The sequence below is a fragment of the Leptonychotes weddellii genome, chromosome 4 (genome assembly GCF_054177405.1).
Source record: "Leptonychotes weddellii isolate Sample4059 chromosome 4, ASM5417740v2, whole genome shotgun sequence".
NCBI lineage: Eukaryota > Metazoa > Chordata > Mammalia > Carnivora > Phocidae > Leptonychotes > Leptonychotes weddellii.
In genome coordinates this window covers 112,957,049-112,969,562 of record NC_138372.1, presented here as the reverse complement: position 1 = coordinate 112,969,562, position 12,514 = coordinate 112,957,049, and the positions used below count along the sequence as shown (strand labels likewise).

General features: G+C 38.4%; 1 long non-coding RNA gene across 3 annotated transcripts in view; it reads left to right on the top strand.

The window, feature by feature from the left end:
• Positions 1-4,387: 4,387 nt before the first annotated feature.
• LOC115940885 (uncharacterized) overlaps positions 4,388-12,514 on the top strand; it is a 122,685-nt gene continuing 114,558 nt past the window's right edge. For 2 of the 3 annotated variants that reach the window (XR_014144218.1, XR_014144219.1), the window contains exon 1: positions 4,388-6,380. This is a non-coding gene — a long non-coding RNA (uncharacterized LOC115940885). The remainder of the gene's footprint in view (positions 6,381-12,514) is intronic. The other variant, XR_014144220.1, reaches the window with a different exon arrangement.

The window sequence follows — 12,514 nt, the reverse complement described above, 5'->3', positions numbered from 1 at the left end:
AGGCAAGCATGCATTTGTTTTTATAAAATAGGGATTATATCCTATACTTTCATATCCCACTTTTTTTTATTTTTTAAAGATTTTATTTATTTGAGAGAGAGAGCAAGAGCACAAGAGCAGGGGAGAGAGAAGCAGACTTCCTCATGAGCAGAGAGCCCAATGCAGGACTCGATCCCAGGACCCTGGGATCATGACCTGAGCTGATGGCAGACGCTTAACCGACTGAGCCACCCAGGCACCCCTTATGTCCCATTTTTAAATATCCAGTGAATTGTAATCATTTTACATTATTTGAAACAAGTTCAGTAGCTTCATAGTTCAAATCAAAAGAACATAATTTATTTCACCATTTAGGTTGTCATTTAGGTTGGGCATTAGTTTGGGCATTTAGGTCGGGCATTAGTTTGGGCATTTAGGTCGCTTATCATGTAAATTTATATTTATTTATGTTCTCATTTGATGAATGTTTCTTTGCCTCCCCAGATTGTGATGTCTTGTGTTTGTTTTTGGTCACCATCATATTCTCATTTGTAGCAGTACCTGAAATGTAAGTAGGTAGGCTCTCTCATCTGTCAAATGAATAAGTGAACCTGTTCTTCAGTCCTTGGCTCAAATCAGCCTCATCCACAATACATTTCTCATCCTCACCTCAGCCGGACATGGACTCTCCCTTTTCTAAAAATTCCATGTAGTTCTTTTTTTATAGGTTTCTTTTAGGAAAAAAATACTATTCATTGAGCCAGGCACTCTGCTAGACATATTTGAGAGAAAAGTCCATGTCAAAAGGGTTCCTGCTTGGTCTAGAGGACATGTGAAAAGAAAACATACTACAACATTTTCAATCAAGGACCCTTCTAGGACTGTTCAGTGACTTCACCAAGCAGTCCTACTCTAGAAAAAACTCAAAAGCCCCACACTAAATGAGATCTCTGTGCCCTACACCTGGGAACTGTCCGAGAGGACAGAAGCCTAGAGCACACCAAAGCTCAGGGGATCTACTGTAGTGGCTGAACCCTGGGCAGGGAATGTAAGCCAGCAGCTCAGAGTGGGTACACTCAAGTGACATCTAAACTACTCTGATTATTAAAGTGAGCCTTAGTGGAACTTTGTGACATCTGCAAAGGGGGTGGGGAATGCAAATGAGAAAGCCCTGAATGATATCCTTAGCCTATTCTTCAGAAAAGGAAGAGAAAGTAGTATTCTGAGTCTCTCTTGTTAACATATTGTACTTATTCTTAGAAGTACATGCCCCAAATAAAAACATTATTGCTGTCCCCTCAAATTACAAGCCAGAAATACATGTGTGAATTATCGCACTCTTAAGTGCACAGTCTCTATTTTCTTCCCCTTTAAGTGACACTTATAAAACTAATGAATGTCCCAGATCTTTCATATCACATTTTAGAGACACAAAAACTGCATTGCTTCAACACTGAGGTACTTGAAAATAATGCAAGACATTTCTTTACACCATAAATGCTGAGTAGCTGTTTTTTGTGTCTTAATACACATGTCTAAGCAACTGAGGAAATATCTAATTAATCTTTACTAACAATTCCAGGAAAATGTTACTTTACTTCTCAAGGATAACTCAATATATATGAGGGATTTTAGGGGACAAGGGAGGAAAGGATGGTAGCTGAAGGTTTCAACATTCATCCAGATTTCATTTTCGAGACAATGCAACTTTCAAAAGTTAAGCCTTTATCTGATAGATTTCTATATGGATGAAAAATGATGCTAAGTGTATAAGCCAGACATAGCTGACACCTACCACAATGGCCATGAAGTAGACATAACATGCTTAATATAAAATGTTGTTCTCTATACATTTTCCTGTGTGAATGTTCTCACTCTATCACTGCTGCACTGTCCTAACCTCATCTCCTACAAGGCACAGAGGCCATGGTCAATCATGAGAAAAAGGCAAACACAAGAACTACTCCCCTCAGTATATCCCACGTGCCTCCATCTCTGCCTACCATTTCCTCCTCTTATATATTAATCCTCCCCATCCTTACAGATGCACTATAAAGGCTACCTCTACAAACAGTGGAAGAACACAAGCTGAATGCACTATCCTATGTGATCTGTAAAGACCTTTTTAAAGATAGGATTTTACAAGTCTATAAGCATAATAAAAAATATGAATAGCCTATTGAAATTAACACTTGGGAGTTACCTACTGACATTAGGAGACTAAATGGGGCAATCATTTCATGCAAGTGATACAAGACTAAAGGCTCTGTGGAATCAAGACAAATTTATTACTTTTTTTCCCTTTGATGTCCAAAAGTAGCCCAAATCCTCTCTAAGAGACCAGCCCTTGCCAATTACCCTGATGTCTCCAATATAGATGAGAGATAACTCTTACATAGCTTTCATTTAAAAATTGTAGCTACCTTCTTTTGACTCTGAAAACTAGAGTTTTGGAAAGGCACAATTTTCTCAAGTGTCTACGGACCAAAATAGATCAAATTATTTCCCAATCAACCTTTCCTATCCCTATCAAGAATTCTTACTTTCTCCCAACTAATAGGTTAGCTATAAAAACAGCTGTTAACTTTAATATCCATGTGAGTCACTGTATTGCTTAAAGAGGTCAGAAAAATGCAAAGAAGTGAGAGAAGACAGGAGGAAATGCTTCTTGGCCATAGCAGAAAGCTGGCACTTTGGAGAGCTGAAGGACCTAATACACAGCACACAGCCGATGAGCAGTGGGTTAAGTCGAAAGTCAGTTAGCTAGACTGACTGCATTTTTGGGTCTTCCCATCATTAATGTATCTGCAGCTGGCTCCCTTCAGCCTGTTTCTAGCTTGAGTGATCTCAGGAGAGTCAGCATGTCTTCAGGGAGAATGGGGTCTATTAGACTAGCCAGGTAGCATCCATGTGCTGACATGGCATTTCCCAGCGTGTACTCTGAGAACCAGTTTCTCAAGATGCTCAGGTGAAGAGCTACCCAAACCTTCTGGAAAACTGCAGACTTTGTCCCTTCTTAAGATTCATGATGAATATTTACATTTTCTGAACCAGTTTGACCTTGGGACCTATTTATTAAGTGTTTCTTATTAATATACCAAACATCTTGTATTCTATAGAACATCTTCTGGAAAGAATTGAGTTTATGCATTTGAAATCTTCTTAATTAGTGTCTATGTTTTAGGTAACTCCATAAAGGGGTGAAGTGGGCTTTCTGATTTTATTAGCCCCCAACAGCCTGGAATTTATTTCTTCTGCTCTACATTTTTGAATGAAAAGAGTGCTGTTTTCACCATATACACAGTGTTCACTGCTGAAATATACCCCTGAAATGTACACTCTGCTGTCTTTCTCAGTGCCAGGTGTCTGAAAGTCTACCCTGCCCTCTTTCTTTAGCTAAGCTAACTTCCACTCATCTTTTAAGACCATTCAGTCATCACTTCTTTTGGATCCTGTAGGAAGTCTCACCTTCTCCACTTCCCACCAGTCCAAACTCCCTCCTCCCCCAGGATGGATTAAGTGCTCCTCCTCCACACTTACCTCCACCCCTTCAGCAAATAAATGCAAATAGATACTTCTTTATTACTTGCTTGGTGCTAGGTACTTGAAGGTAACTAAATAAATACTTGGAAATAAATCTCCAACTAATAAATTTGCTCCTCAAAGACAAGTAGTATTTTACTCATATTTCTTGTTCTAGCACCATGCAAGAAGATAGTAGCTACCCAATAAATATATTTCTTTCAAAAATACTTTTTGTATATATTATATACATATCCAGCTCCTCACATCTGCACAAGAGTCAGAATATTAATTTCCTGGGTAAATTAATTTGTATATTAATAAAAAAGGATTGGGATAGGGAAAGGTGGATCTTCTAGTATAATAAGTGAATTTGAGAATATATAAGAGATGTCATCCTCATGACATTATTCCATGTTTGCTAATTAGCTCAAAAGAAATTTTGATATGAGGTAGGAGAGGAGCAAGAAGACCATTTTTCTAGCCACTGTCCTCTGCTTTAGATCTGGATTAGGCTTCTGCTAAAGCTATAATACCAGGAAGGCCAACCTGTGTGCCAAAGGGCCTCTAAAGCTAAGCATTGTGGGGTTCTATACACTATAAGCATATCCAGCACTCTGGACAGCTGCATTTTTCTTCCACATTTTCAAAGTAGAATTTGTCCTATGTCCAGCTTGTGCAGAGGACAACCTAGGAGACTGCAGACAAATTAATTCACAAAGAGCACTAAAAAATGCTACACAAAGCAATTTGATTGTCTCATCTCTCATGTGACTTTGAAGTGTCCATTTGAGAGACACAATTATAATTAACCTTAAAAGAATACTGAAACAGGACCCTAGAGGCCCCCAGATCTGAGTTGAGGGTAACCATATAGCACTGAGGTTGAGAGCACAATCACACAACATAAGCTCAGTCACTCACCAGCTGTGTGATTTTCAATAAGCTACTCAGCTTCACTCAGCATTTATTTCTGGTCGAAAAATGGTCATTTGTGGCTAAAATTAATTGGAATGGTATAGAAGTCTTTAGGCAATAGTAAATAGTAATTTGTTGATGTTAATACTATTGTTATAAAACCAGCTAAAGAAAATGATGGCCTATGTTCTCTAAGACAAATGTAAATGAGAACTAATCAATCAATAATCACCTACAATCCATCAGTTAAAAGCAACTCAGAAAATAAGATAGCAAATGCTTCCCTATTAAATACTTTTATTGCATTTATTTCTGTAGAACCATCTCCCCTCTCCCATAAACATAGAAGAAAAGGGAAAAGCAGGAGAAGAGGGAAGTACCCTGGGAGAAATAGTCCAGTGTCTAAAGTTTCACCCAGGTGGTGGTAAATGACTGACTTGCAGCTAAGGCTGGCTGGTGTTTTGTCTCCCAAGTGACTCCTGTCAATTCTTTAAACTTAAGTTTAGCAGTTCTTTTGGATACAATGCTTTTGAATGCCATGGGTTGCTGGATACCTTCTCAATTTGAGCTCCATAGAGAGAATGCAACAATGTGCACACCTCCATCCTCCACTGCATGTCGCCTATGGAACAGTCAAGCCATACACACACAGCAGCACATACTACTTACACAGCTCCCATCCACAGCTGTTTGTTTCCAGCACTTGCTGATCTAAATTTCAAGGGATAGTCTTGGAGCCTGCAGGAGTTCTGATGACTTTTGTTAATGATCTTTGTAGCCACCATTAGCCAGTCAGGATGTGTCCAGCTAACTTCACTTTGGTGAAGGTAATCTTGGCAATGGTCTTGAGGAGCCAGTAGTTGCCAAACATGGGTCTTCTCTCAAGCAGAGATTGGCAAGAAGCCCATCAGCATAGTGGACTTACTGTTAGTATTACTAATAATAGTAAATTAAAAATAAAAATGAAAAAAATTAAAAAGTGAGAAAAATAAAAATTAAGGAATAAAGGAAAGAAAAAAATGAGAAAAGGCAAAAATAGAGAAAAAGAAAGATAAAAATAAGAAAAAGGAAAAGAATAAAGGACAAAAGAAAAAAGGATAAAAAAAAGAAAAGATATAGAAAAAAATTACTAAAATAAAAAATGAGAAAAAGATAAAAAAGAATAAAAAAAAATAAAGATAAATACAAAAAAGGGGAAAATGAGAAAAAAATAAGAAAAATGAAAAATGAAAGAAGAAAAGAAAGAAAGAAATGAGGGAGGTGGGTGGGGATGGAGAAAGGTGGAGAAAAAAAGAAAATAGAAAAAGGCTAACTGTGGTCCATATCTCTCAGGTCACCAAAACCTTCTTCCAGAGCTAGAAGCACCAAAAATCTAGACCCAGCCAGGGACTCAGGTAGCTGCTTAGAGTTCCATAACAATGTCTTGTTATGAGGTCATAGCAAGAAGAGGACCTATTACAACTGATGATAAATAACAGTGGTTTTCTCACTTTTGGGTTTCAAGAACTTTTTACTCTTCAAAGGGTAGGGAGGTGGGGAGGGGACCCAAAGGGCTTTTTGTTTATGTGGGTTATAGTGATTGGTAGTTACATTATTAGAAATTAAAACTTGCAGGATGATGCTTCTGTGGCTTTTTCATTTCCAGTTTAAAAGTAATTTTTGGTTTTTAAAGAGTTCATAATGTCTACAGTACAAATATTCAATTCCCTTTTCTTTAAATTCTCAATTATTGATCTCAAAATGATGCCACAATTTAACTAGGATCACAATACTATAACAAAACATTCTGTTGCATAGACAAAATAAATTATTCATATTTATAAAGCAGAGGGTAAAATAACTTTCATCATATTTTCATTTTTGATTTACAGTTTTATCCAGTTCCTTTAGAAGATTCTTCCCTTCCAGGAGTCAGAGAATTAACCATGTTCATTTCAGTATCTTCAGCATGAGTCAAGGGAGTAAGTCTTCTATTTTTCCTTCTTTTAGTCAACAATCCATGGTGCTCCATGTCCATATTATTTAGCATATATTAGGAGGGTCCAGGTGCTGGATGTGGTACCAATACCTCAGGGAGGCAACAGAGAAGCTTCTTCATTTATTCCTTCTCTAATATTCTCCTTTATGTAGAAAGGAGTTTCTGGGGCACCTGGGTGGTGCAGTTGGTTAAGTGTCCAACTCTTGGTTTTGGGCTCAGGTCCTGATCTCAGGGTCATGAGATTGAGCCCTTCATCAGGCTCTGTATTCTTCATGGAGTCTGCTTAAAACTCTCTCTCCCTCTCCCTCCGCCCCTCCTCCCTGCTCTCTCTTTCTCAAATAAGTAAATAAATCTTTAAAAAAAAGTTTCTGAACTATATCATTTTCCTCCTCTCTGAAGAACTTCTCTTAACATTTCTTTCCAGACAGAACTACTGGCAACAAATTTCCTCAATTTTTGTTTGAGAAAATTTTTATGTCTTTTTTACTTTTGAAGGATAATTTTGCTGGAAATAGGCTTCTAGGTTGGTGGTTTTTTATGCTTCTTGCATGGTTTCTGAAGAGAAGTCTGATGTAATTCTTTTTTTTTTTTTTTAAAGATTTTATTTATTTGACAGAGAGAAAGAGAGCGAGAGCAGGAACACAAGCAGGGGGAGTGGGAGAGGGAGAAGCAGGCCTCCTGCCGAGCAGGGAGCCCGATGCGGGACTCGATCCCAGGACCCCGGGATCATGACCTGAGCTGAAGGCAGACGCTTAACGACTGAGCCACCCAGGCGCCCCTGATGTAATTCTTATTCTTGTCCCTCTGTATGTAGGCATTCTTCCTCACCCCCAGCTTCCTTCAAGATTTTCTCTGTGTCTTTGATTTTCTGAAGTTTGAATAAAATATGCCTAGATGTAGATTTTTTAGTATTTGCCTACTTAGTGTTCTCCAAACTTCTGGATCTGTGGATTGGTGTATGTCATTAATTTTGGAAAATTCTCAACCAATACTTCAAGTATTTTTTTCTATTCCTTTATTTCTTCGCTTTTTGGTATTCTCATTATACATTTGTTCTACCTTTTTTAATTGTCCCACAATCCATGAATATTCTGTTTTGTTTCTTTCACTATTTTTTCTCTTTGCTTTTTATTTTGGGAAATTTCTATTGACATATCTTTGATTCACTGATTCTTTCCTTGGCTATGTCTAGTCCAATGATCAGCCCCTCAAATTTATTCTGCATTTCTGTCACAGTGTTTTTGATTTCCCCATTAAGCCCTTATTCTATTAATTATAGCTATTTTAAATTCCCAGTTTGATAATTCCGAAATCTCTGCCATATCTGAGTCTGGTTCTGATGGCTCTGTCTCTTTAGGTTGTGTGTTTTTTCGTTTTTTTTTTTTTTTTTAGCATGCCTTGTAAATTTTTGTTGAAAGCTGGACAAAACGTACTGAGTAAAAGGATCTATTTAAATAGGCCATGAGCAGAAGGTTTTATGTTTATCTGGCTAGGAGTTGAGCTGTGTTTGCTATTTGCTGTAGCTGTAAGTGTTAAAGGCCAAATTTCATCTGGTGTCACTTTTTTTATCCCAAATGATCTTTGTGTTTTCCTTGAAATTTCTTAAATTAGGACTGAGGCTTATAGTTCTTCCCTTTGTAATCTCTTGTGCAGGAGCCTTATTGATGTGGTGGTAAGGAGTGGGGTGAGGAGAAGCGTTTTATAGTCTTATGCTTAGGTCTCAATCTTTTAGTGATTCTGTGCCCCTGGGCTTTGACCTTCACAAGCACTTCTAAGCCACTTCCCATCTCTGTTTAGGAGAGACAGGAAGGTTAGAGGAAACTGGAACTGAAAAATTCCTTTCCCCCAGTACTGTTAGTCTCTGGTAAAATCCACAGTGGTCAGGTTCTGGTGAAATAGTTTCCCTTGAGGGCAGGCTTGTGTTAAGAACAAAATGCTCTGGGCATATTTCAGAATGGTTACTTCTCCCTTCCCTGAAGGAAACTCCCTGATCTTCACTCAGAGCTCCTGATGGGGCTTGTAGAGGTAACTCATGAAAGTGTGGGGCCCCCTAAGCCTGCCTACTCCTAATTTTTAACTCTCCATCTTTGTGCATATTGATCCTCCAGGAATTTGTTGATTATAGTTTAACTTTTCCTACCTTGGTCGACTCCAGCAAATAAGGAAAACACACACATTCTTGTACATGTCTTTTGATGTACATATGCCTGGATTTCCATTACCAAAAAAAGTGGAATAACTGAATACTAGGATATAATAATTTCTTTAAATTTTAATTCCAGTGTAGTTTTAATTCCAGTGTTATATTAGTTTTAGGTGTACAATTAGTGATTTGACAATTCCATATATTAGTGCTCATCAAAACAGGTGTACTTTTCATCCCTATCACTTATTTCACCCATCCAAACAGCCAACTACCCTATGATAACCATCTGTTTGTTCTCTATAGTTAAGAGTCTGGTTTTTTTGTTTGTTTCTTTTTAAAGATTTTATTTATTTGAGAGAGAGCACAAGCAGGGGGAGCAGCAGCAGAGGCAGAGGCAGAGGGAGAGGGAGAAACAGGCTCCCTGCCAAGCAAGGACCCCCATGTGGGGATTGATCTCAGGACTCTGGGATCATGACCCGAGCCAAAGGCAGACACTCAACCAACTGAGCCACCCAGATGCCCAAGAGTCTGTTTGTCTCTTTTTTCCCTCTTTGTTCATTTGTATTGTCTCTTAAATTCCGTGAATCAGTGAAATCATATGGTATTTGTCTTTCTCTGACTCATTTATTTTGCTTAGCATTATATGCTCTAGATCCATCCATGTTGTTACAAAAGGCAAGATTTCATTCTTTTTTTATCCCTGAATAATATTCAATTGTATGTGTATAGCACATCTTCTTTATTCTTTAACCTATCAATGAAAATTTCCATAATTTTGCTATTGTAAATAATGCTCCAATAAACATAGGGGTGCAGAGATCCTTTCAAATTAGGATTTTCATATTCTTTGGATAAGTACCCAGTAATGGAATTATGGATCATATGGTGGTTCTATTTTTAATTTTTTAAGGAACCTTCATACTGTCTTCTACAGTGGCTACACCAGTTTACATTCCGACCAACTGTAGATGAGGGTACTTTTCTCTCCTTATCTTCAACAACACTGTTGTTTCTTTTTTTTTTTGATGTTAGCCATTCTGACAGGTTTGAGGTGATATCTCATTGTGATTTTGATTTGCATTTCCCTGATGATAAGTGATGTTGAGCTCTTTTCATATGTCTGTTAGCCGTTTGGATGTCTTCTTTTTTTTAAGTTCAATTTAATTTTATTATGTTATGTTAGTCACCATACAATACATCATTAGTTTTTGATATAATGTTCCACGATCCATTGCTTTGGTATAACACCCAGTGGTCCATGCAGTACGTACCCTACTTAATACCTATCACCAGGCTAACCCATCCCCCCACTCCCCTCCCCTCTAAAACCCTCACTTTGTTTTTCAGAGTCCATAGTCTCTCACGGTTCATCTCCCCCTCCGATTTCCCCCCCTTCACTTTTCCCTTCTTCTCCTAATGTCCTCAATGTTATTCCTTATGTTCCACAAATAAGTGAAACCATGTGATAATTGACTTTCTCTGCTTGACTTATTTCACTTAGCATAATCTCCTCCAGTCCCATCCATGTTGATGTAAAAGTTGGGTATTCATCCTTTCTGATGGCTGAGTAATATTCCATTGTATAGATGGACCATATCTTCTTTATCCATTCATCTGTTGAAGGGCATCTCAGCTCATTCCACAGTTTGGCTATTGCGGACATTGCTGCTATGAACACTGGGGTGCATATGGCCCTTCTTTTCACTACATCTGTGTCTTTGGGGTAAATACCCAGGAGTGCAATTGCTGGGTCATAGGGTAGCTCTACTTTTAAATTTTTGAGGAACCTCCACACTGTTTTCCAAAGTGGCTGTACCAACTTGCATTCCCATCAACAATGTAAGAGGGTTCCCTTTTCTCCACAACCTCTCCCAACATTTGTTTTTTCTTGCCTTGTCCATTTTTGCCATTCTAAGTGGTGTAAGGTGGTATCTCAATGTGGTTTTGATTTGGATTTCCCTGATGGCTAATGATGATGAACATGTTTTCATGTGTCTGTTAGACATTTATATATCTTTGGAGAAGTGTCTGTTCATGTCTTCTGCCCATTTTTTGACTTGATTATTTGTTTTTTGGATGTTGATATTGAGAAGTTCTTTATAGATCTTGGAAATCAGCGCCTGGTCTGTAGTGTCATTTGCAAATATCTTCTCCCGTTCTGTGGGTTGCCTCTTCGGTTTGTTGACTGTTTCCTTTGCTGTGCAGAAGCTTTTTATCTTGATGAAGTCCCAAAGTTCATTTTTGCTTTTGTTTCACTTGCCATTGGAGATGTATCTTTAAAGGGGTTGCTGTGTGGGGCACCTGAGTGGCTCAGTCGTTAAGCGTCTGCCTTCGGCTCAGGTCATGATCCCAGGGTCATGGGATTGAGCCCCACATTGGCCTCCCTGCTCAGCGGGCAGCCTGCTTCTCCCTTTCCCACTCCCTCTGCTTGTGTTCCTGCTCTTGCTATCTCTCTCTCTGTCAAATAAATAAACAAAATCTTTAAAAAAAGAAAAAGAAAGTAAGAAGTTGCTGTGGCCGATGTCAAAGAGGTTACTGCCTGTGTTCTCCTCTAAGATTTGGATGGATTCCTGTCTCACATTGAGGTCTTTGATCCATTTTGAGTTTATCTTTGTGCATGGTGTGAGCAATGGTCGAGTTTCATTCTTCTGTATATAACTGTCCAATTTTCCCAGCACCATTTACTGAAGAGACTGTCTTTTTTCCATATCATGTTTTTTCCTGCTTTGTCAAAGATTATTTGACCATAGAGTTGAGGGTCCATATCTGGGCTCTCTATTCTGTTCCATTTGTGTATATGTCTGTGTTTGTGCCAGTACCATGCTGCCTTGGTGATCACTGCTTTGTAATATAGCTTGAAATCAGGCAACGTGATATCCCCAGCTTTGCTTTTCTTCTTGAACATTTCCTTGGCTATTCGGGGTCTTTTCTGATTCCATACAAATTTTAAGATTGTTTGTTCCAGCACTTTGAAAAATATCATTGGAATTTTGATCGGGATGGCGTTGAAGGTATAGATTGCTCTGGGTAGCATAGACATTTTAACAATGTTTATTCTTCCAATCCATGAGCATGGAATATTTTTCCATCTTTTTGTATCTTCTTCAATTTCTTTCATGAGAGTTCTGTAGTTCCTAGAGTATAGATCCTTTACCTCTTTGGTTAGCTTTATTCTGAGGTACCTTATGGATTTTGGTGCTATTATAAATGGAATCATTCTCCAATTTCTCTTTCTATATAGTTGCATTGTTAGTGTATAAGAAAGCCACTGATTGCTCTGCATTGATTTTGTATCCTGCCACATTACTGAATTGCTGTATGAGTTCTAGTAATTTGGAGGTGGGGTCTTTTGGATTTTCCACATAAAGTATCATGTCATCTGCGAAGAGAGAGAGTTTGACTGCTTCTTTGCCAATTTGAATACCTTTTATTGCTTTTTGTTGTCTGATTGCTGTTGCTAGGACTTCTAGTACTATGTTGAACAACAGTGGTGAGAGTGGGCATCCTTGTCCTGTTCCTGATCTTAAGGGAAAGCTCTCATCTTTTGCCCATCGAGGAGGATATTCACTGTGGGTCTTTCATAGATGGATTTTATGAACTTGAGGAATGTTCCCTCTATCCCTACACTCTGAAGAGGAAAGGATGCTGTATTTTGTCAAATGCTTTCTGCATCAATTCAGAGGACCATATGGTTCTTCTCCCTCCTCTTATTAATGTGTTCTATCACACTGATTGATTTGCGAATGTTGAACCACCCTTGCATCCTGAGGATAAATCCCACTTGGTCGTGGTGGATGATCCTTTTAATGTATTGTTGGATACTATTAGCTAGGATTTTGTTGAGGATTTTGGAATCCATATTCATCAGGGATATCTGTCTGAAATTCTCCTTTTTGATGGGGTCTTTGCCTGGTTTGGGGATTAAGGTAATGCTGGCCTCATAGAATGAGTTTGGAAGTTTTCCTTCTGTT